Here is a 25353-nt window from a genome sequence, read left to right as displayed (position 1 = left end):
CTCACGGTTACCATGAAACTATCAATAACCTCCCACTCAATTGGTTATTAGAGAAAAAAAGATAATTATCCAATAATTAATATTATTATAAATATAAATGATAACAAACTTATCATACTATATTTATAACCTATAGTTTTAATATTTCATCTCATGAAACATATAAGCCATAGCTCTTTTTCTATTTCATGGTCTTTAATGTAAATCTCATTTACATTAATCCTCCACTAGATGTATCTCATACACCATACCAATCATATCATATATAATCGAAATACCTCTTGTTAATTTGAACATTTCAAATCAACACCAAGAACTGATTCTCAACTTGAATCCATTGAGCTACCAAGGGGACCTTATGGACCTGTAGCTCGAAGCTCCAACAGTACGTGAATAACTGACTAAACTTTTTAGTCATGGGATTCACCATCCGTTAATTGTCAGACACTCCACTAAAGACCGACAACTGAACTCTTCTTACTACAAATATATTATGTGTTCATCTTAACCAATCAATAGTGCACAACCTTTCACAGATCGCTCGTAAGTACAACTCGGCCAATAATCATTATGTCCCTGTAGTTACATCTAACTCCTTAAGTACCACTAATCCCTCTATTGAACATAATTCATAGTCCTACTATGACCGAGTCCTCTCTTCCAAAAAGAAGTTGTGGCCACTATGTTTAAGCCCCATAATTAGCCCTTAAGAGAGCAATCTATCTACTTACCTCTCATTCGGGGAAGGAGTGAATTCCATCTTGTGTAATTGAGTTCCTAGCCCCCAAATCAGACAAGTCCCCAAAAAGGTAGGCATGTTGCGTTGGCAATCTGGCCACTCTCACCCATACTAATCAAAGAATCGCCCTCAAAGGCAGGAGTTCCCAAAACACTCAAGATTGAGGTCATCTCACCTATGGTCCTTTAGGTGAGATGTAAGCCTCCAGTATCAACGACATTATATACAGAGACGAATCATCTTGTGGTCCGGTCTTATACAAACTCTTTGTATAGGACATCCTCGCTCGCATGTCTTCACATGAATGGTCAGGATCTACCATTTGTAGTGGTTTATAACACTTGCAAACCTCTACAAAGCGGGCCGTATCCGTAGTGTCACAAGGATCAGGTATCCCACCTTAATCCTTATACTACATACCTATTTAGATTATCACTTAAGGCATGATCCACTTGTATATCTCATATATATGCATAAGTTTACATACAATAACCATGGACACATAATATATCTGTAGTAAGGAGAGTTCAGCTGTTGGTCTTTATTGGAGTGCCTGGAAATTAACGAATGGTGGATCCCATGACTAAAGAGTTTAGTCAGTTATTCACGTACCGTTGGAGCTTCAAGCTACATGTCCATAAGGTCCCCTTGGTAGCTCAATGGATTCAAGCTGATGATCAGTTCTTGGTGTTGATTTGAAATATTCAAATTAACAAAAGATAATTCGATCATATATGATATGATCAGTATGGTGTATGAGATACATCAAATGGAGGATTAATGTAAATAAGATAAAAGGAAAAATGTTGTCCTAAATTTAGTAGGATTGAGAAAGAGTTTATATTCTCGAAAACACACTCACAGAAAGACTATCAAGTGAATTAGATTCACTAAACGATCATGGAGTGACACTACACGATAGTTCACTCAACTACTCGTAGCTAATTGACCGTGAAGCATTTGCTATACGACTGCAGTGCTTTTTCTAAACGATTGGGCATTCGTCTATGCGATAGACTTTTGTCATCTCCCACTTGCTCAATCGTTTACACGATTGTTATTCCTCCGATCCCTTCTTCTAACCAAGTCCACACAGAGCCTACACTTCTAGATTCTCACACTGAGAATACCAAGATAGCCATTATGGTGGTGTCTTACTTAACTCGACTGAGGTCGAGGTTTTTTAGGCCGTTCGTTGAGTTCGCGGTGTTCGTGTGGCTGTCACTGTGATCGTGCTGTGTTGTGGTCGCTGTGTTCGAGCGTTCATGTGTTGCAGTCTTGGAGATTGAACGAGCGTTCGTGATTGAGGGATCTTGAAGATGAGTCTTCAAAGGTATGTATAATCTTTCCCTTGATCATATTGTAAAGAATGCTGCAATTTCGTATTGTGCATGACCTGTTAGTTTCCGTTTCTTGTACTGTAATTGTGTACAATTTGGAACGATCATTCCGCTGCTCATGGAAATCCTCATGTCTGATTTTCTTCACATACATGTGAAATGAAAGTCTCTATTATGAACAATGTTATATAATGAGACTACACATTTCGTGGTCCGGTCTTATACAAACTTCTTTGTGTAGAATATCCCACTCGCATGTCTAATATATGAATGATCAGGATCAGATCATTTGTAGCAATTTACAACATTTGTAACATCTACAAAGCGTGTCATACTCGTAGTGTCACTAGGATCAGGTAGCCAACCTTATCCATATACTACAGACTATTTAGGTTATCACTTAAACATGATCCGCTTGTATGTCTCCACATACATGTTTAAGTTACAACGATAACCTTGGATGTTAGTTTATTGATTTGTGATTAATGCAACTAAAACATCACATATTTCATAGACAAGGTGAATAAAATATCAATTATTATTAATCACATACAAGTTTGTTCATACAAAGTTTACAAACTATAGTACTCTACGAGATTTAGAAAATCAACTCCAATACTTATCTGATAGACTCCCTCTTCAGTAACTCACGTACAACTATCCCTTCAATTTCAACTTAGACTCCCCTTAAATTTAAGCTCCCCTTACTTTCACAAGGAAGCTTCTCTAAGATTTATATGAGATTCCCTTTATACAACAGACTTAGGCTCCCTCTAAGAGTGAGATCTCCTTATATTAATCAAATTTAGGCTTCCCCTAAATATGAGTTTTCATTATCTTCAACGTACTTAGGCTCCCCCTAAATACAATATCAAATCAAACTCCTCCCGAGTTCTACAATGGCCATCGAACCAAAAATTCAACGATAAATACAAGGATTTTCAATAACAATTAATACATGAAGGTTAAGGTTTAGACAAACTCTAAGCTCAAAACCCTCAATACACACTTTTCTAATACAAAGACTAATTCTAGAAATGAATAAGAGTACAATATAAATAAGGCTAGATTTGAGAATATCTTTTAGGAGTGAATAAATATTATGTGTTGGAGAATAAGGAAAGCAACCACGAAAATCTGCAAACCAACACAAACAAATAAGGAAAAGATATTATGTCGAATCTACTACCAGGCATGTAACAATATTAATAACAATGTTTTTGACATGCTGCACAACATGTTGCTCTAGTTTTGCCTGTAATAAATAAAATCAGCCAACCACACTGCAGTCTTATGATAATACCAGCCAATCACACTACAGTAACACTTATCAATGTATTTTCGCACTTGCTTAGTTTATGGAAGATAGGATTTGAAATGTGCATATTAGTATATCAACATGAATACTTATTGAAGTCAATAAACTATACTTTTAAGAAGTGAAGCATATAAGAAAAACAGAACATAACTCAATTGGCCTTTGAGTGTGCAAGAAACTGCGAGGTTTATAGTTTGAATTTTCCTATCATCAATTGTACTATATATATATATATTAAAAAGGAAGCACATAAAATAAAATAAGCCTTAAACTTCAAGGCTAAAATCATATTCCTTCTATTTTCATAATTGGGAGTAGGGGAATTCGAACCACAAACCTCGTAGTTACTACACTTATCTTTCTTGTAATTACATCCTTATCTTGAGAAATTTCTTACACTACGTTTTCATACTCTCTCCATTTATTGTATAGCACGTCAACATATTTTAAAAAATAAGGTAGTGTCTACTAATATTAATGTGAGATTCACTTCATAATCGTTGGGCTGAATAAACTTTTTTATATAATTTGGTATTGACATTTGGGTCATTGTTCAATTGAGCCCAACAATAAGCTTAATTCGATCAAATACCAACCAAACCCAAAATTCAATTAATTGGGTCCAAGCTCCAAGTCCATGGACAAATCAAGCTCGAGCTCTCACATGGGAACTCTATAAAAAGAGAAGATCTTCTTCATTTGAGGGATTTAGAAATTTAAAACTCCTGGGAGCCTAGAATTCTTCAACAATTAGAAAACTCCGTAAGCTCCTCAGGACTGAAAGACTAAGGCACCGTTTGGTTTCTTATCCATTTTTGTTTTTATGTTTTAAAAAACAAAGGATACAATAAAAATATTGAATATTTGTTTGGTATTTGAAAAAGAAAATAGATTTCTAAAATAAAACTTAAATTTGATGTAAAATTAAAAATATTAGAGATCAAATATACCTATTTTTAAAAATTTGAAGATAAAAAATGTATATTTTGAAACCTGAAATTCGAGCACAATTCTTCAAAATTCAAGACTAAAAAAAGGTCTTTTCCCGAAATTTTAATATATTATTCCATTAATGGGAGAACTTGATTCTTTCATAATCGTGCATGTTTATTTTTTTATTTTTTAACTTTCGCACCTTTTATTTTAATTTTGTTTCGTTTTTAAAGTCAATAAATATTATAATATTGCATCTAAAAAATTTAATAAATAAAATATTTATTTGAGGGCCATTTAGATTGATTTGAAAAAAAATGTCTTTTAAAAATTTCATTTTTATTTAAACATTTCTGATAGAAACTGATTAAAATACATTTGAAAATTTATTTTGAGTGGTGGTTAAATACTTCAAATTTTTCCAAAATGACTTATTTTCTCTGAATTTTCTTCAATTAAATTTAAATAAATATTGATTATTTAAACACTTTCTGTTGTCTCTCTTTTTCTTAAATAAATAAAGTAATTATTTTTTTTTAAAAAAAAAACTATTAATAATATAATTAGACATTTTATGATTTTTATTCGATATTATATTAGTCTATTTACAATTAATTATAGTTATATAAAATAAAAATAAAATTAATTAAGTTAAATATTATATTTTTAATAAATAAGAAAAATTGCAGACTAATGTTCCATGAATAGAATTTGGACCATGCAATGTTGGATTCTAACTTACCTCAAGAGTGTTGTAACGCTGTGCTTCTATCTTGCAATATTGAACATGACTTTGTGATGACTAAATAGAGACATTTTGAATTTTTTACATCTCTTCAAACAAGTTGTTCAAATAAACCCCAAAATGTTCCATTTTAACTCCAAATCGCTTTGGAACTAGATAGGATAGAAGGAGAAATATTCAATATAAGTGAGGTCAACCCTTTCAACATTGCCTCTACAAAATGACTTGTTAACATGTTATAACCATTATAATACTTCAAAAGGATCCTTCCAACGACCCTCATCATTAGGGGTATTCAAAAAATTCGATGATCCGAAAAAACCGATCAACTCAACCCAACCTGTGCGACTTGGGTTGGGTTGGGTTCAAATAAATGAAAATTTTATGGATTGGGTTGGTTCATGGGTTCATCTAATATAACCCGAACCAACCTGAACCAACTCGAATTTATTATTAACTTTAAAAGATATATTTTTTTCTTACTAATAACACAATTATTTATACATATATTGATTTTAATTTTATTTAATTCCAATATTTTTTTTAATAATTTATTCTTCAACAACTCTTAAGAGTAGTTTCTTTGTACTATAAAAAGAAAATTTTCACTATATAAATTGAAATTGAGCTATTAATCTTAATCAATATATGAAAATAATTAAATTAGATTCTTACATATTAACATTTTGCTTCTTTTTAGAATAAAATTTTAAATAAAAATGACCCGATTAACTTGAACCAACCTAACTCAAATATTTCTAGGTTGAGTTGGGTTGGGTTCATTTTTTAATAAGAGTTATTTGGGTTGAAAAAATTTACAACCCGAACAATTGGGTCAGGTCTAAAAAGTCTTTCAACCCAACTCAACTCATGACACCCCTACTCATCGTTGTAGTGTGGTTTAAGTAGTTGTCAAGGTTCCCTATACCGTGTGTGTAGCCTTCAATTGTATGAGTTCTTTTTACTTTTACCATTCATGCTACTTTTTATATATAATAACAATCAGTAATAAAAAGAAAATTATATATTTGTCCTCCGAACTTTCAAATGACTAGAAGGTAATTCTCCCCCATCCCTCCCAAAAAAAGGATTTTGTTCCTCCATCACATTTTTCAAAGCAAAGTATGTACTATTAAGGAGTGTTTGGGATGTCGAGTTGAGTTATGAAGTCTTGAATAAATATATTGGAGTTAGTAAGTTTGTGTTTGAGGTGCACACTCATAAGATGAAGTTCATCGTTAAATGTGCAAAATAAAGGAAAAGACAGAGTTCATTGGTAAATGTGTAAACTTTAATGGTAAATATTAGTAAACTTGAGTTAATTAACAACTTATGAAATTGGTGAACCAAAAAACCTCTAAGATGTGAGGGAATGTTTTGTATGCGAGCTCAAATTGTTTATAAGTAGGCAAAGTTCGAAAATGTAATGGAGTAATCGAGGAGTTTGACAAAGAAAATAATGTGAATAGAATTTTGTTCAAATGAAGAAAAATTCTTAGGCCATAGTCAGGTAAAAGTTTTATTTTCTTTTTTTTACAAAAGAATACTACTTGATGCAGTTCATATGTACTCTATCTCCATGCATCTCTTTCCATAGTAAATAAAAAGGAATTATTCTTTGAAAAAAAAAAAATTGTCAAGTGCCAACTTGTAATTAGACACTAAATGAGTTGTAGAAAGATAAGTGCAACCTAAACTGCACCAAAGCATTTTTCCATACAGCTTGTGAGGTTGAGTAAGATAAATGATTCAACTTCATACATGTTTAGTGGCAATCGATGCCAATCTATTAAATCAAGTTTTAAAAGTTTCTAATAAATTCCTAAACTTTAATTCTGGATCTACACGTCTTAAAAAAATTGAATGATATACAAAAAATGCAATTTTCCATAAACTAAATTTGTATTGCAAAAGCAGGAGAGCCAAATAAATACAAACTTTAAAGTCAAATTCAATTGTAATTATATGGTTTACAAACTATTTTGATTCCTGTAATTTCAATATGTTCATTATGATTATTATGCTTGTAATTTTGGTTCATTTGGATCTTTGTATATTTAAATAGTTACATTTTTAAAGCATAATAAGAGAAAAAATAAATGTGATGTCACGTATTGTTAATTTTCTTTTTATTAAAAAAGAAAATAAAATTAAAGAAAAAAAAGAGATGGTTTAAATATATGAAAGTTTAATTGAGATGCTTACTTCTAGAATAGTAAAAAAATTTAATGAAAAATATATAAAATAAAAATCTTAATGAAGATAGAAATTTTTTTTAAAAAAAATGCATTCCTTAAATTGAAAAATTGTAGATAATGTCTACAAACAAGAAAAAAACATTAAAAAAATGTAGAAATAATGGTGAACCAAATTAAAAATATATATATACAATGCCAACACAAGGAAGAAAAATAAATAAAGAAAAGATACCTAATGCAAATTGAAGGTTTAATTTAGCTGGAATAAATTTATATTTCAAATCTTAATTTGATTTGATTTTTTTTTTTATTTTTAATTTTTAGGTAACATGATTTTTTTTTCTTTTAAATTTAGAAAACCGTGAAATTAAACGTGAAAAATGTATAAATTTTGAGATTTTTTTTTTTAAAACTTTTAATGTTTAGATAACATGTTTTTTTTTTCTTTTAGATTTAGAAAAACCAATATATCTGTGGAAACCAAATTTGATATATTTTTTTTAATAACCAAATGTATCTCTTGAAACAAAATTTGAAAATTTTCGTGAAAATTGATGTTTAACCAAATTTGATAGATTTTTTATAAAAGAAAATCAAATAAAACCCAAATTTGAAACCAAATCCACATGAATGATAAGTAAAGTATTTAAAGTACATTTTTTAAATTGGTTTAATTGTCAAATTACCCAAGATAACCTTATAACTATAATCTAAAAGAGACAAAAGGGAAAATAAATGTTTCTCTTCATAGCTCGTTTTAGATAGAATATGGATATAATAGATAGAGTAGATATTACAGATAAAATGAGTTTTTTTTTAATGATTTAAATGTGAAATTACGTAAGATATCTCAACAATCTAAAAGGGACAAAAAAGGAAATCTAATGTTTCTCCCCCATAGCCCCTTTTAGATAGTATAGACTATTTTATATAATTTTATGAAAATTTGAATTACAAATATATGCTTAAAAAACAATTTTAGAGAGAAGGGGTAGTTTAGAAAAAAAACTAATTTTCTAGTTTAAAATAATAAAAAAATATTACAATGATCATTTAAACCTATTTTTAAAAAGTCATGAACCTAAAAAGATAGGTCTTAAAAACTTAGAGACCAAATAAACTTATTCTATAAAACTCGAGATTAAAAAGATATTTTTTAAAAAATCATGAACCAAACGAAGATATTCTTCAAAACTCAAACACTAAAAAAGTAATTTTCCTAAAAACATATGGAAAAGCTTCTTCAATGTTTTGTAAATCTAAAGTGAGGAAAAAAAGGATTAAAATAATTTTACATATGATAAAATAATATACAATTAAAAAGAATTTGCCATGTCACTTAAAATTGAACCCCTCATGGACACCACAATATTTTCAATTAATTGACTAGTGAGCAATTTAAGTCAAGGGCTTTTTAGAACTATTTTTTAACGTTAGGGACTAAAGTGTCTAATTTGAAACTTCAAGAATCAAATAGACAATATGTGAATTTGAAGAGCCAAAAGTATGTTTTGTTCTATTTATTTAATATTTGAGAACTCAATGAACCTAAAATTCAAAGTTTAAGAGTTTATTATATATATATATATATATATTCAAGAACTTATTAAATATAAAACAGATTGTCCAAGGATAGATACTTTCGAAAGCTTAAAGACTAAATAGGCACAAACTTCAAAAGTTTAGGAATTAAATAGGCATAAACGGGAATTAAATTTGCTATTTAACACACACATATATATATATATATATATATATATATATATATATATATATATAATTTTTTGTTAAGTTAAAGTGTTTATACACCCTAATTTTAGTGTATGTGATAATGGAATAAATTGGAAATATGTTATCCATAACACGTGCTAATAATGAGTGTGCACATAAATTTGATAAATTATAGAATGGGCTAAAGACTTATCATATTAAAAATTAAAAGTTCAAAAGACATATTAAGTGGGAATGTTAGTAGTTTAAATTAATACCTTTTACTAATTAGAAGTTAAGAAAATGATTAGCATTTGTTAACATGACAAAGTTGAGATGGCCGAGTTGGTCTAAGGCGCCAGATTAAGGTTCTGGTCCGAAAGGGCGTGGGTTCAAATCCCACTCTCAACATTTTTTTTAATTCATTTCTTTTTTACTTGCTGAATCAGCTTCGAACCTTTCATAAACTTCATGGGCTTTGAACGGCCCACTTTATTTCATTTTAGGCCCGTGGCTTTTGCACGGCCCCCTTTGTTTTATTTTAGTTCAGGATTTCTCATATATATAATTTTAGGGTAAAAAATATTTTTTTTGGTTGTTGGGTTTGTGACTTTGTGCTCCAGTTTCCTTTCGTCTCTAAGTTTCAAAATTTTACTTTTATAATTTCTAAATTTTGAGTTTGGTTTTTATTATTTTCTAAGTTGATAATGTTACAACTTTAGTCTTAAAAATTGAGTTTTGTTTCAATTTAGTATTAAATACTCACTTTTCGTCTTTCATATTAATGTCTATTAATTGATTTTAAAAAAAAATTAAAAGAACTATAATTAATTAAGTTTTATTATTTTCTTCATTATTAAAATTAAAAAAATATTTTTTTTCAAGTTATCTTGCTACGTCATCATCTAGTCAATTAAATTTAATGGTTTTATTAGTAAAGGAATATTTTAAACATACTTTTGAATATTCATGGGACTGAAATGGCCAATTTGAAATAATAGAGACTAAATGCATATATTTTTAAAAGTTTAGGGACCAAAAAGATATTCATGCCAAGAATTAAAACTTAGAGTTAGAAATAGGAAGTCTAAAATGCGTATTTTATTTTCTACTATATATATTTAGATATATATATAAGTATGGTTTGATCTTGATTTTTCAAAATCTATTGTTGTCACTAGGGCCCGTTTGTTAATTACCATTTAGTTTTTTATTTTTGAAAATTTTAACTACAATGAGTGTTTTTTAAAATCAAAAGTCAAATTTTAAAACTAAAAAAAATATAATAATAATAATTTTTAAAAATTGACTTTTTTAAAAAAAAACTTGCCTAAGAATTTAAATATTTATGTAAAACAATGAATTCATGAATAAGAAAAGATGAGAAAACAAATTAACAATCAAATAGTCCAAACGATGTCTAAAGTTGTAAAAAAATAACCATGTTTGTCATTATTTTTCCTATCAATGTAATTTTCGTTTTCTATTACCACTTGCTTAATTTATGGAAGATAGGATTTGAAATGTGTTTATTAGCATGAAGGTAATAAACTATACTTTTAAGAAGCGAATCACATAAGCCAAACAAAGCACGACTCCATTGATATTTGAGTGTGCAAGAAACTACAAGATCTGTAGTTCAAATTTTCCTACCCTCAATTATAATTAAAAAAAAAAAGTGAAGCACATAAAATAAAATAAGCCTAAAACTTCGAAACTAAAATCAAATTAAATAGTCAAATTTAACATAGTTTAAGTTAGAGATGTCCATGGGTGAGCTAGAGTTGGAAATGTACCACAAAAATTACATAACAATAGTTATTATAATAAATATTTTTTTTTAAAAAAAAGTTAAACAGAATGAGGATAGGAATGAGACATGGACGGGGCGGTGAATGTCTCCGTTCAACTTTCGAGGAATTTCTCCACTCTCTCATTCATTCTCCGTCTAAACATCAAATTCTTACTCCGATAGATTTCGAAGAAAAAATAATCATATTTAAGTCTAACTTCATCGTCTCCACTCATTTATTCAATTAAGAGAGGGAGATTCATGATGGTCTTTCTAAATTTCTAATTGAATATTCATCTCTACCATTTCCTCAGAAATTCTAAGGAAACTGAAGTCCAACAAAAAGGAAAAAAAGAACAAAAAGTTTGGATGTGGTTGACTTGATACCCAAAGGAAGTTAAAATTTCAAGGAAACTCAACTGTATTTAAGCTTCTAAGAATATTCTTCCAAATCTCATATAACAAAGACTTAAACTATTATGTACTTAAAAAAAAAAAACACACAAAAAGCCTAAATTATTATACTAACTATTTTTTCAATTAATAAAAACTGGTTGACTAAAAAGCTCTTGAAAATTTCAAATACATCAACTTGGACCAAGACTCAAACTTTTTCCACGTTAATTCACATATTAATTTATTTCGGCTTTGTTTGGTAATCATTTTATCTTTTGTTTTTGTTTTTGAAAATTAAGTCCATGGACACTATCTTCATCACCAAATTTCTTCCTGATTTAAAAAACCAAGCCAAATTTTGAGAACTAAAAAAAAGTTTCTTTTAAAAAAAATTTGTTTTTATAATTTGGCTAAGAATTCAACTATCGTAGTTAAGAAAGATACAAATCATGATAAGAAATATGAACGAAATAATTTTAATTTTTAAAAATAAAAACAAAAAAAATCAAATGATTACCAAACAAGACTTCATTTTTGTAACTCCACATTCTATTCTCACGATCGATTAGTTTTTTTTTTTTTTTTTTTTTTTTATAACATAAATATGAATTTCCTCACGTTATTTCAATGTCAGTGTAGATCAAAGCCAATGGCATTTTCAAATTTTTATTTATTTATTTGTTTATTCATTAATATTATAATTATTAAACATTTTATTAAAGTATATATATTTTTTTAATTTGTTGCATTAACAATCAACTTACACTATTATGCTTTAACGATAAAACTTTGTCAATTAGAAAGAAATGAACATGCAATAAGCAATTACATCCTTATCTTTGGAGAAATTTTCTACACCACATTTTTCTACTTCGTCTATCTATTATGTACCACATCAACATGTTTTTAAAAATAAGTTAAGGTCCACTAATATTAATGTGAGATTCACGGATATTTATAAAAATAAATTATTTAGATGAACAGAAAAAAAGGTATGAGAGTCAAATAAATACCAACTTTAAAGTTAAGAAATTAATCATATGGTTTAAATAATATTTTGGTCTCTATAATTTCAATGTGCATTTTGACCTTATTGATCCATATCCTTTTAAAAATGACCATTTTGGTGATGGAACACGAGACATACGCAGCGGAATAAGGATCTAATTACACTCTAATTGTTTTTAATTTAAAGTGAAAAAACATGCAATTGAAGGAAAAAACAGTAAATTAGAAAATTACCTTTGAAGCTCCCGAAAACCACTTTTCCTCCCTGAATCTCTACTCGAATTCTTCTGGATTACCACTAGAGTTGACCTACTATCCTCTGGACTTAGAATCGGATTGTGGGACCCGGTGGATGAAGAAACCGAGAGAGAGAAAGAGATGGAAAAAGAAAATGGAATTTGGGTAGGGTTTGAGCTTTCTTTTCAGCCCAATTTTGAAAACAAAATTGGCAAAATGTCAAAATCTTTCATCCAAATTGAAAGCCCAATTATAGAAAAAACCATGCAACAATTGCATGAAATAAATTCATAAAAACCTAATACCTAGAATCTACTATCTAAGTGGGCTTAATGTCTCCACTATAAGCCAACGCCTAGCCCACTATTTTGTTAGTGTAATTATCCAACAAAAGTTTGGATTTTCCCACTAACTTTAGTCAAAGGGCAAAATAGTCATTTTGTCAAAGTCAAACTTTGACCAAAAAGTCAACATTTTGACTTTTAATGATTTTTTTCGTGTTGACTAATTTTGACCTCCCGAGCATGAATCCACATTCATTTTCTCGAAATTCAAATCACATTTGAATATAAGGTTGGTCAAAGTTTGACTTTTCAAAGTCAACATCTTTGACTATTTCCATTATTTCCAAGCTACCGAATATGAACATATTCATAGTCTTGATATTCAAATCACATTTAAATATTAAAGCTATATTTCTAAATTGAAAAAATCGACCACTATATCACATATACCTGTCGATTTCTCTCTCTTTACCAAATTCGAACAATTCGAATTATTCTATCATATTGTTCTAAGTTTATTCCATATGAGCTAGTAGGGGAACCTAATGGACCTATAGATCATGGGCTCCAACGATTCGAGATTAGCTGGCTAAACTCTTTAGACGGAGCTAATCAACATTCGTTAACTAATGGGTCATTCCACTATAGTCCCGTAGTTGCACTCCCCTTACTATAGATATATTTCTGTCCATCTGATATAACCATGATTAGTAAGTTAATCCTTCACGGGTTGTTCGGAATCTCGGCTGGGTCATAAAAATCGTTTTACCCCCAAGATTACATCTTGTTCCTTAAGTTCCACTAATCCTCTAATGAACAATTGGTTTAAGGTTCAACCTATAAACCGAATCCCTCTCGGGCCAAGGAGAGGGTGTGGCCCCTTGTTCAAGACTTGGATTCAGTACTAAAGGGAACAACCTATCTACTATCCCTATAACGGGTAGGAGTGAATTCTATCTTGCACCCTATGTTCCCAGCTATCCACCTGACCTTACCCCTAAAATGGGAGGCTTATTGGGCCAGCGATATTGAGCTACCCTTACCTATGCAAATCTAAGGATAATTCCAAGTGAACAGGAGTTCATAATTAGCTTTGGATTAAGATTAAGTTACCTAGGTCATCAATTAACGAAATAGTCAGTTTTATACATTAAACGACATTTAGAACGTAAAAGTGACTATTTTATGGTTCAGTCTTATGTAAACTCTTTACATATGATGCCCCCACTCACATATCTCTATATGAATGATTCAGGATCACATCGTTTGTACTAACTACAAAGTGGGTCGCATCCATAGTGTCCCCAGAACAAGGCGTCCAAACTTATTTATATACTATAGACCATTTTGGCTATACATTTGAACTTGATCTACATTTATGTCACTACATAAAGTTCAAACTACATTAAATAGTCTTAGGATCTTAGTTTATTGGATTCAAGATTACAATTTCAATAACAACTTTATTGAAAAACAAAACAGAATATGTTTATTAATTTACAAACTACGAGTTTTAGGACATAAAATTCAACAGACTCCCATTTGGACTAAAACTCCTAGTGGAGTATCACAATGTTGAATTTGAGTGAGAAACATATGAGTACAATAAACATATGAATACAATAAACTAGGGCATATACCAAAAGTTCTCCAACTTGTCCTAGTTTACAAACTTCGTAGACCTAAACTCTGTAGGTAACCTTCAAACACTTTAGCCGTGAGGGCCTTTGTAAAAGGATCGCAATGTTTTGCTCAGAAGATATCTGGGTCACTACAATGTCTCCACGATGTACAATGTCTCGGATCAGATGGTATTTGTACTCAATATACTTGCCGCGCTTGTGGCTTCTTGGTTCTCTTGAATTTGCAACTGCACCACTATTATCACAATATAGGGTGATAGGCAGACGCATATTTGGAACGACTTCCTAATCTGTCAAGAATTTCCTCAACTATATTGCTTCCTTTGCTGCTTCGCAAGCAGCTACGTATTCAACTTCCATTGTGGAGTCATCTATAAAGGTTTGTTTTACGCTTCTCCATACTACTGCTCCTCCGTTAAGAGTGAACATTGATCCAGATGTAGACTTTCTAGCATCTTTATCAGTTTGAAAATCAGAGTCAGTGTATCCAGTAAGGATCAAATCCTTAGTACCATAAACGAGTATGTAGTTCCTCGTTCTCCTAAGATACTTGAGGATATTTTTAACGGCAGTCCAATGATCATATCTAGGATTGGACTGATACCTACTGACTATCCCTACTGCGTAGCATATGTCAGGCTAGTACATAACATTGCATACATCAGGTTCCCTACTGCGGAAACATAGGGAATGCATCTCATATCCTCAACCTCTTGAGGTATCTTAGGTCATTGATCCTTTGACAAATGAATTCCATATCTGTAAGGTAACATATCTCTTTTGGAATTTTGAATCTTATACCTAGACAACATTTTGTCTATATAAGTTACTTAAGACATGGCTAGTGTTTTGTTCTTGTAGTTCCGAATAATCTAAATCCCGAGAACATACTGCGCATTTCCTAAATCTTTCATTTGGAACTGCATTGCTAGCCATTTCTTGATGTCAGTTAGGTAACCTACTTCATTCCTAATGAGTAGAATACCGTCAACATATAAAACTAGAACGCTATAGTAGAATTGACGATCTTTTTATAAACACAAAGCTCGTCAACATTCTGTTCAAAGCCATAAGATTTGATCGCAGTATCAAATCTTTATTCCAAGATCTAGAAGCTTGTTTCAACCCATAAATGGATTTTTGAAGCTTACAAACCTTTTGTTCTTGACCCTGTGCAATAAACCCCTCTGGTTAGGCATATAGATACTCTCCTCAAGATTGCCGTTTAAAAAGACTATCTTGACATCCATCTGTCAAATTTCATAGTCATAAAAGGTGGCAATGGATAAGAGTATTCTAATCGACTTAAGCATGGCAATGGGAGAGAAAGTTTTTTCATAGTCCACTCCCTCTCTCTAGGTATAACCCTTTGCCACAAGTCGAGCCTTAAAAGTCTGTACTTTACGAGCTTGGTCTCGTTTTCTCTTGTAGATCCACTCACAACCAATTGGTTTTACATCATTTGGTTGATCTACAAGTTTTTAGACAGAATTGAAGTACATAGACTCTATTTCAAGGTCCATGGCTTTGACTCACCTATCACGGTCTACATCTTTTATCGCCTGTTTATAGGTCGATGGATCCTCTATGCCGTCATCAGGTATGACGACTTGTGTTTCTGTTAAACCCAAGTAACGATCAGGCTGATGAACAACCCTCCCACTATTTCGAGACATTCTTAACTCTTGAGAAGGATGTGACTGATCAGATATACTAGTTTTATCTACTACTTTAGTAGATGAACTAGTTCTATCTGTAGCGTCTTTGAAAATTTCATTCAATACTAGTCTATTGCGAGGTTGATGACTTCTTATGTGGTCTTCCTCTAAGAATGTGGCATTTGTCAATACAAATACCTTATTCTCTTGAGGATCGTAAAATAGACCACCTTTTGTTTCTTTTGGATAACCTACAAATAGACATAGTTTTGAACGACGTTCCAATTTTTTTAGGATTTTGCACCAACACGTGTGTCGGGCATCCCCAAATTCTAAAGTAACGTAAACTGCCTTTACGCCCTTTCTATAGCTCATAAGGTATTTTTGAAACACTTTTAGAAGGAACGTTATTCAAAATATAGACAGCAGTCTCTAATGCATGTCCCCAAAAGGAATTAGGTAACTTAGAAAAGTTCATCATTGAGCGAACCATGTCCAACAAGGTTTTGTTTCTTCTGTCAGATACACTATTCTGCTGAGGCATATTAGGTGCAGAGAGTTGTGACTTGATTCCATGTTTTATCATATAGTCCTGGAATCTTAAGTCCATGTACTCCCCACCTCGATCTGATCATAGTATCTTAATTGTTTTACCTAACTTATTCTCAACCTCAGCTTTATATTCTTTGAACTTTACAAAAGAATCAGACTTGTGATGCATTAGGTAAATATGACCATACTTTGAATAATTATCAATAAAACTGATGAAATATTCATACCCACCTCTAGCTTTGACATTCATCGGTTTACAGAGATCCGAATGTACAAACTCTAAGGGTATTGTGGCTCTGAGACCTTTTCCAATAAAAGATTTCTTAGTCATTTTTTCCTCAAGACAAGACTTAACCAGGTCAAACAGACCGATCCATAACGTCTGGTCAACGTGCGCTAACGTAGTCAATGGAGATGCAGGTTGTGTCGGGTCGACGGAACACGTGGGTCGCGAGCAGGCGAGCGCGTGAGGCGGCGAATTGGGTCGGATCGCGGAATGGGTCGAAGCACGAAACGGGTCGAAAAATTTTATCGACTACTGACGTGTGCGAGGCTTCTCCGAACCAGGTCAGAGCGCTGCTCGGGTCGAGTCTAGGAGCTTTCTTTTCGGGTTTGGTGGCTATTTCGGGTCTGTGAGCAATTTTTCTCAAATTTTGCTGTTGTCCTCTTTCCCGGAATCAAGAAATTACAACCTAATTTCAACTCTAATGACTCCAACAAATTTACAGACCATTTTTCACACATTAATGCTTATAAACATCTAAGCAATTACAAATTTCCACAAGAAATTTAGAGAAATACAATGCCAAAATAATAATAAGTCCACTTTAGTCCATATTTCACTCAACACTTGAATAGAAAAGAAAAAACACTCACCAAAAGCAATTGAGCGTAATTAAAGCATGCTCTGATACCACATGATGGAACACGAGACATATGCAGTGGAATAAGGATCTAATCACACTCTAATTGTTTTTAATTTAAAGGAAAAATACATGCAATTGAAGAAAAAAATAGTAAATTAGAAAATTACCTTTGAAGCTCCCGAAAACCGCTTTTCCTTGCTGAATCTTGACCCAAATTCTTCCGGACTACCACTAGAGTTGACCTACTATCCTCTGGATTCAGAACCAGATTGTGAGACCCAGTGGATGAAGAAACCGAGAGAGAGAAAGAGATGGAAAAAGAAAATGGAATTTGGGTAGGGTTTGAGTTTTTTTTCCAGCCCAATTTTGAAAAAAAAAAAATGGCAAAATGTCAATACCTTTTTCATCCAAATTGAAAGCCCAATTTATAGAAAAAAACCATGCAACAATTGCATGATATAAATTCATAAAAACCCAATACCTAGAATCCACTATCTAAGTGGGCTTAATGTCTCTACTATAAGCCAACATCTAGCCCACTATTTTATTAGTGAAATTATCCAACAAAAGTTTGGATTTTCCCACTAACTTTAGTCAAATGACAGTCATTTTGTCAAAGTCAAACTTTGACCAAAAAGTCAACATTTTGACTTTTTATGATTTTTTCCGTGTTGTCTAATTTTAACCTCCCGAGCATGAATCCGCATTCATTTTCTCGAAATTCAAATCACATTTGAATATAAGGCCGGTCAAAGTTTGACTTTTCAAAGTCAAAAGTAAACTCTTTGACTTTTTACATCTTTTACTATTTTCATTATTTCCGAGCTTCCGAATATATTCATATTCTTGATATTTAAATCACATTTAAATATATCTCTAAACTGAAAAACTGACCACTATATCACATATACTTGTCGGTTTCTCTCTCTTTTCCTAATTCGAACAATTCGAATTATTCTATCATACTGTTCTAAGTTTATTCCACATGAGCTAGTAGAGGAACCTAATGAACCTATAGATCATGGGCTCCAATGATCCGAGATTAGCTGGCTAAACTCTTTAGACGAAGCTAATCAACATTCGTTAACTAATGGGTCATTCTACTATAGTCCCGTAGTTGTACTCCCCTCACTATAGATATATTTCTGTCTATCTGATATAACCATGATTAGTAAGCTAATCCTTCATAGGTTGTTTGTAATCTTGGTTGGGTCATAAAACCGTTTTACCCCCAAGACTACATCTTGTTCCTTAAGTTCCCCTGATCCTCTAATGAACAATTGGTTTAAGGTCCAACCTATAAACTGAATCCCTTTCGAGCCAAGGAGAGAGTGGGGCCCATTGTTCAAGATTTTATTGACGGTATTCTACATAATAGTCTATAAGGATCTTATCACACTAAAGGGAACTACCTATCTACTATCCCTATAACGGGTAGGAGTGAATTCTGTCTTGCACCCTATGTTCCCAGCTATCCACCTGATTTTACCCCTGAAATGAGAGGCTTATTGGATCAGCGATATTGAGCTGCCCTCACCTATACAGATCTAAGGATAATTCCAAGCGAACAGGAGTTCATAGTTAGCTCAGGATTAAGATTAAGTTACTTAGGTCATCAATTAACGAAATAGTCAGTTTTATACATTAAAAGACATTTAGAATGTAAAAGTGACTATTTCATGGTTCAGTCTTATGTAAACTCTTTACATATGATGCCCCCACTCACATATCTCTATATAAATGATTCAGGATCACATCGTTTGTACTAACTACAAAGTGGGTCGCATCCATAGTGTCCCCAGAACAAGGCGTCCAATCTTATTTATATACTATAGACCATTTTGGCTATACATTTGAACTTGATCTACATTTATGTCACTATATAAAGTTCAAACTACATTAAATAGTCTCAGGATCTTAGTTTATTGGATTCAAGATTACAATTTCAATAACAACTTTATTGAAAAACAAAACAGAATATGTTTATTAATTTACAAACTACGAGTTTTAAGACATAAAATCCAACATTTGGTCAATTTATTTTTATGTTAATTTATTTTTTAAGAGACCAAAATAGTTACGCTTTTAAAGTTCAAGAACTAAAATGAACCCAAAACTAACATTTTGAAAAATAAAATTGAACCAAAATTGAAAGTATATTGAATCTTTCATAGGTGTAAGAACTAAGAGTGTTAAAAAAAAATCCGATGATCTGAAAAAACCGATCAACCAACCTAACCCGTGTGGTTTGGGTTAGGTTATCAAGTCATTTGGATTGGGTTGGGTTCAAATAAATGAAAATTTTCTGAGTTGGGTTAGTTCATGGATTCATCTAATATATCTCAAACCAACCCGAATACATTATTAACTTTAAAACATTTTTTATTATTATTTATAACATAATTATTTATACATATATTGATTTTAATTTTATTTAATTTTAATATTTTTTAAATAATTTATTCTTCAACAACTCTTAAAAGTAGTTTCTTTGCACTTTAGAAAGCAAATTTTCATTAGAAATTTCTTTTTAAATAAATGATCCGATTAACTCCAATCCAATCCAAACATTTCATGGTTGGGTTGGGTTGAGTTGGTTGAGTTGGGTTAAGTTCATTTTTTAATAAGTGTTATTTGGGTTGAAAAAATTTATAACCCGAACAATTGGGTTGAGTCTAAAAAATCTTTCAACACAACCCATGAACACCCATAACAAGAACCAAAATAAATTAAATAAAAAAAATTTAGGACCCAAAATAGTATTTAAACCTAATTATATTATACACATTTAAACTCTGTTCTATTTTATTTTGGTAGTACAATGGAAAATAGGAAATTCAAGCTACCAACATAGTCATACATGTGGATTATGTGGGAAGAACAAATTTGTCCACCAATCAAAATGGAGAAAAACAAACTTGAAGAAACAGACAAATCAATTAGATAAACAAATCACAAACTTGAATTAAACACCAATAATCTTATACTACGTGTAATCCATAGCTAAATTAAATTACCCATTTGATTTCAAGAACTTTTGGTGACAATGTCCATTGGATAGCAACCCAACACCCTGAAGAACGAAATGTATTCCTTCAACTCCGCCATGGCTTCTTCACCTCTCTCTTCCGCCATTGATGCCTCAAAGTCCACGTAGAACACGTACTCAAACCTCTTCACCGTCTCCGCCACCCTGATCGGACAGCTCCGGTACGGCCTCGACTCGATCTTCGTCAAGTTAATGTTCCTCACCGCAAACGCCGCCAGCACCTTGAACAGAGCCGGCGTTCCTTTCTCCAACGCGAACACTATGCTCGTCTTCAACGCCCGATCCGCTTCCGGATTTACCGGATCTCGCGCCAGAACCACGAATCGCGTCACGTTTCTCGAATCGTCTTGGATTCCGTTCGCGAGGATTTCGAGTCCATAGAGCTCGGCGGCGCGTGTGCTTGCGATTGCAGCCGTATCGCGGAGGTTGTTGAGGGCTATGTGTTCGGCGGCGCCGGCGGTGTCGTCGAAGGCCTCACGCGCGGCGTTGAGGCCGAGTTTGGTGAGAGTTTGTTCGCATTGAGCAAGGGCTTGAGGATGAGAAATGACTCGCCTGATGGATTCTGGTCGGACTCCTGGTAAAGCCAAGAGGCAATGGTGAACCGGCAACTGAACCTCGCCGATTATGTGGAGGCTATGGCGGAGGAGAAGATCGTAGTTACGATGAATTGAACCGCCGAGGGAGTTTTCGATTGGAAGAACTGCTAGATCGGCAATGCGATTCTCCACAGATTGAAACGCCGTCTCGAATTGATCGCAGGGGATGGTTTCGCAGTTAGGGCAGGCTTTGGCGACGGCGGCTTCAGAGTAGGCACCAGGAACGCCTTGGTATGCGACGTGAAGCTTCTGAGCGTCCATTGGAACCGGAGACTAGTTTCCGGTCACGGTGACGGAGGCGACGGTGGAGCGCTCGATTTGTTGCTCTGGGTTATTACAATTTACAACCTGGATGGACGGAAATAATGGTAGAGCTATAGCTCTTTTTATGCTAGAAAAATATGAAAAAAAAAAAACTTGTGTTCCCTTGGTGGCACCCAATAAAATTCTAACATCTGGTAAATAATTTTTTAAAAAAATATTATTTAATATTTTTATTTGTATATGAGAAAGGGGAATGCACGTCCTCAAATATAGCGCACTTAAAAAAAATATTATCCAACCTTTTAATTTAAGGTCAAATTCTTTGACCTTATATGGACATTATTTATAATTAATATTGAGAACAAAAAAATATTAATACACTTTAAATTTTAAAACGTAAAATTATTTATGAATCAACTAATGAAATGATCAAAATCAGGTGTGCTCACATGAAGTTTTTGGAAAAACATATTTCGTAGAGTTGAACTTGAGTTAGTGTTGATTTGATGTAATGTGATTCGATTTCTATTACTTGATCTTCTAATTCTCTCGATTGAATGAATGTGTTTGACTTGAACAAGAAAAACACTTGTTAGTGAATTCTCTCTGGGTTAATACAGAATTGCTAATCCTTTGGGATGAGAGGTGCTCTTCTATTTATAGGGTTGGGCTTTATGGACTTGGACCTAGTTGGCCCATGGGTCTAGACTTGATTGGGCCATAGGTCTGGCTTTTGGCCTAATTAATTGGATTTGAATTATTTTGTCATTTTAGAACCAAATTAAGCCCATATTTGGGCAGACCAACGTCCAAATTATAATGCCAAATTGAACGAAATTATTTTACTCTGAAAACACGTGACATCATCGGAATTTGTCTTCAATTTCAATTTGGGACACGTGTCAACTCTTAACTAGTCACAAATTTGATGATTTTGACACTTTGTGACGTGGTGACCCATGATTGGTTCGAAATTTCTCCTGGTGAAAACAAAAAACAAGCAACCTAAATTCATTTACTAAAAGATGTTAACCTATCTCTTAGAAAACAAAAAAGGATGATGTTAATCTAGTTGCAAAATAACATCGGCAAAAATGATGATGTTGAGGATTATGCTACCAAAATGAATATAATGCAACTAACATGATCAATATACTTTCATGAAATCAAAGGTTGGATCTCCATCTATTGTTTATATCTCTCTAGTCGTTGAATTTAAATCTATAAAAATTGCGCTAAGCATATAATTAAAAAAAGATTTCTAACTTTTAAACATTAAAATGTTGTCATTTTATATTTGGAAGAGCATCCCATGGGAGTAAGAGCTGTTTGACAAGAGTTAGAGGTAGAGAATGGAAGATGAGAGATGTATTTCCATTTCTGATAGATTATTGAATTTAGAATGACAAAAGCTTTAAGTCCAATAAAAAAAGAAATTGATTTTGAGATATACTTCGTACTATCAACTATGATATCAAAGTTCATAAAGGCCAAATAGGTATTCAGTCCAATAAAAAGAAATTGTGATTCAATGAAGAATGGTGAATTCAAAAGAGGTATTATCTTAAGGTGACATGTTGAGAACCCTACGATGGAAAAATCAAGGGATCTTACACTCCTTATGAGATAAATGAACTTCTCCTCATATTGTCAATTGGTTTGTATATCAATCTCTTAAATATTGCATGTAGAGAGGATTTAGAAAAGGAAATATTTTCCAACTAAGATAGAAATAAAGGCTTGAAATATGAACATGAATTTCTCTTAATTTTTAAGGAGATTGTGACAGTAACAGAGTGATTCAAAGCTGGAGTAATCCATAACAACGTAGAGATTTTGCTAAATAAGGAAGGAGTTTAGTAATTTCGAATATCAACTTTGACTATTTTTTTCTTTTTCAAAACATTGTAGGCTGTCAAAGCCTTGTGTGCTTGATTTTCTGTCTAATTTTAAGGGTTAACTGGTAGTTGTTAATGATCAATGTAAACAACTCATGTGCTAGTTGTCTGAACATTTTAAGTAATTTACACGTAAAAGAGATCTATTACAGCTTCTTGTCTTTTTTCTACAAATCGCACAAGGAGTCAAGAATTTATATCATATTGGCGTGCAAGTTTTCAAAGAAAAGTTGGGATGTTTTTTCTTTCGATCAATGTTAATATGTTTGGTGTTGGCAGGGACAACTTGTCTGTGACATCCCACAAAATTTTGTTCGTAATGTAATTTCAGCATTTTCTAATATTTGAGATCATTTTTTAATTTTGAAAATTTAATTGGATTACTAAGATTATTGAGAAAGGAATATTTCAATTTAATTGTTTAATCAAAGGAAATTTGTGGGAATTGGACTTTATGTCACACAAATTTAATTTGAAATTAATGTCAATAATTAATTTCATTTTGTAAGGGGTTATGTGTAATGACCCGATCCCCTAGGACTTAAGTTAGGTCGTTACTAAATACATGCATGCATGAAACTCAAAATGACACTCGGTTATGGCGAAATAAATGGTAATTAAATAAGGCAAGTTCAAAATTCTTTCATTAAATTCAAATATTAAAACAATAGTAGGGTACTCATAAATCATAAAGGACAATAAATAAGTCTGAAAAACAATTCTTAAAAGTAAGTTTTAAACATCAAAACTAAAAGTTAAGAGGAACATGAAAAAAACTTTAAATCTACATGAGCGGAAGCGTAAAAACTAGCCCCAGTGGGGCTCGATCACGAATTCCGCTTGTTCATCGCCAATGCATCTCTATCCTTACCTGAAACAATAACATGAGAAAGAATGAGTGAAACAACAACATGAGAAAGAATGAGTATAAAATACTCAGTAAGTAAACCCACTATTGGGGTCAGGCTGGGCATCTATGTCCTCTAGATACCCACCTCTGGTGAAACATATAAACTGCTCTAGTCCTCATGGGACACATATGCACATGAAACAAGAAGGAGACTGAGTCCTGTTTTACTGTAGTTAAGTATGCCCACTACCTCTGGTGAATCCCAAAGGAGACACTGGTGAATCCCGAAGGAGACACAAACTGGTGAATCCCGAAGGAGACACAAACTGGTGAATCCCAAAGGAGACACAAACGGGTGAATCCCGAAGGAGACACAAACTGGTGAGTCCCAAAAGAAACACAAACTGGTGAATCCCGAAGGAAACACAAATTGGTGAATCCCAAAGGAAACACAAAATCTAATGGTATCTAACTAATCAGACATTTGCACAGTCTTAACATCATAATCATCACTGTACGAATTTATGACATACATATAAACCTCAACATCATGGCTCTACAACATACACATATACCTCAACATCATGGTTCTACAATATACATGTATACCTCAACATCATCAGATCAAATACAACCATGGAAGCACATACCATCTCATACTAGCATTCAAGTGTCTATGTGCATAAATAAATAATTCAGATATCATATATCAGAACATACTTTAATCATGTTAGTCATTCTGCCATAACCTTCCTTTAACATGCTAGCATACATCTAATGTCTGGCCCATGGGCAGTTCCAGTAGTAAGATTACTTACCTCAACTTGGTAAAAAACGCAAAACAAAATCTCCTTAGAACTTATTTAGCACACTTGAATCAACCTAAAGTTACGACTTGGTCCAAGACAAATTCCGATACTCGATTTAATTAGCCAATCTGATCATGAATTAAATCCAAAATCAATAACTTAATTTTCCCACTATTACTCTCAATCCAAAAGAATAACCATCCAACAACTTACAAAACTTAACGATCTTTATCAATTTTTTGCAAAACAAAATGGTATCTAGGTGGATGGTCAATGCCTCAAAACTTCCAAACCTTGAATCTAAGTTTCAAACCAAAGAGAGATTATTAATTTAACCCAAAATCAAAGGGGTGAACTTCACCTCCCAAATTATAAGAAAAAATAAGTCTTACCCAAGGTTTTCCTCAAAATTTCGGCAAAGATCGGGGCAATGGCGGCCGACGGCGTGTCGACTTGTGGCTACCATAA

At 32.4% G+C, this 25353-nt stretch overlaps 1 non-coding gene and 1 pseudogene across 2 annotated transcripts; one reads left to right on the top strand and one right to left on the bottom strand.

The window, feature by feature from the left end:
* Positions 1–9313: 9313 nt before the first annotated feature.
* TRNAL-AAG (transfer RNA leucine (anticodon AAG)) lies at positions 9314–9394 on the top strand. The gene has a single exon. It is a non-coding gene; the product is annotated as a tRNA-Leu (tRNA).
* Positions 9395–20176: 10782 nt separating this feature from the next.
* LOC120082669 (arogenate dehydratase 3 pseudogene) lies at positions 20177–21563 on the bottom strand (annotated as a pseudogene). The gene has a single exon (XR_016531101.1). The product of XR_016531101.1 is annotated as an arogenate dehydratase 3 pseudogene (transcript).
* Between the last annotated feature and the right edge of the window lie 3790 nt (positions 21564–25353).

Source organism: Benincasa hispida, chromosome 8, assembly GCF_027475165.1.
Source record: "Benincasa hispida cultivar pf3 chromosome 8, pf3_genome.v1.1, whole genome shotgun sequence".
Lineage (NCBI taxonomy): Eukaryota > Viridiplantae > Streptophyta > Magnoliopsida > Cucurbitales > Cucurbitaceae > Benincasa > Benincasa hispida.
Note: the sequence above shows the minus strand (reverse complement) of the source record. Positions and strands in the feature narration are given on the sequence as shown.